General features: G+C 37.9%; 1 non-coding gene across 1 annotated transcript; it reads right to left on the bottom strand.

The window, feature by feature from the left end:
• Positions 1–257: 257 nt before the first annotated feature.
• Positions 258–340, bottom strand: Trnal-cag. Its single transcript has one exon. It is a non-coding gene; the product is annotated as a tRNA-Leu (tRNA).
• Positions 341–1,414: the final 1,074 nt, after the last annotated feature.

The following is a 1,414-nucleotide window of genomic DNA, read 5'->3' on the forward strand; positions in this document are numbered from 1 at the left end:
ATGGATACACAAAGGATCAATCTATCATTAAAAAAATCAGCATATGTCCAGTGACTTTTTTCTGTCGACTACAACAGCTCCTCAAAGTTGACCAATTTTCCACTAAATGTGATTAATTTCCCAAAATACTGATCCTAGTAAAATCTAATTACATATTTGTGATCTATAACCTCGAATTAGTCAGTAAAATGACCGGGCCGATATCGCTAAATGAATAATTCAATTCCTACATATTCTAGGAACATTCAAAAAGTTTATGTCAGAAGTGGGATTCGAACCCACGCCCACAGAGTGGACTGCGACCTGAACGCAGCGCCTTAGACCGCTCGGCCATCCTGACTCGTTGTAGAATTAGAAATTTTTTAGGTACATTAGTGAGATAAATCAAAAACATCATTTAATAATATGAAATTTTCGAATTTTTGAGTCGAAAAGCAGCAATGGGTTGGGATATAAAAATGAGACATGTTGTACAAAATTTTAAAATAAAAAAGAAACGTAACTTTGATAGTCGGAGATTGTCAGAGATTCTTTGGTGTCCTGAAAATATATAGGTTTTCGCTGATCTACCTTTTATATGTAAGTAATTTCACAGTTTAATCATTGAAATGCTATTTTCAAAACTAGCTAGACTAATTCGGTCTTCTCTCTGTGAGAATGGTAGCAGTTTATCAGCATGAGAAGCAGATATTTTGTTCCCAAAAAGGAAAGTGTTGATGATTCAATGACAAGTCATCCAATTTTCAATATAATTGGTTGTATCATTCATTTATTATTAGAAAAAAACACTGGAGTCGTAGAAATGTTGAAAATATTACATAGACAATTTCCTCATTCCCGCGAAATTGGCTGCTCACAGATAAAACCGAAATTGCTACACCACTTGCCAAGCGAGAACCACCCCTAACTCAGATGCTCATACGGACCCGAATCCAGCCAACATGCCCTTTATGCATCGCAGGAGAATATTCGGCAATGGTATCGGCTAGACGTCGGCGATGACATTGACCCTAGTGCCGACGCCCCCATTCCAAAGAGACGGCGACGCTGCAACATTGATTGCTCGGGACACAACAGGCTTGGTTCCACAAGATAAAATTCGATACCATGTCCGATTGTTATTACCGGGCCCTAGAGAAAGATTCTCGACCATTTTTAGGGATGATTTTCATTTTTGGTGGATGCGCGAATTTCGGGTACTTTGGGTTCTTGAATTTGGCGGGAAAAATCAATTAAATCTTTCAGGCGATAACCTTAACTCATGGGAAACAATTGAATTGACATTATGGAAGGTTGATAAAAGAGAAAGAGTCACCATAATCATTCACTCAGTACCCCGGATAAAAAAATGTCTATCTGAAGTCTGAGATTCTTCTGGAAGTAAAAGAAAAGTCCATTCTTTCCCCATGCTCTT

The sequence above is a fragment of the Coccinella septempunctata genome, chromosome 5 (genome assembly GCF_907165205.1).
Source record: "Coccinella septempunctata chromosome 5, icCocSept1.1, whole genome shotgun sequence".
NCBI lineage: Eukaryota > Metazoa > Arthropoda > Insecta > Coleoptera > Coccinellidae > Coccinella > Coccinella septempunctata.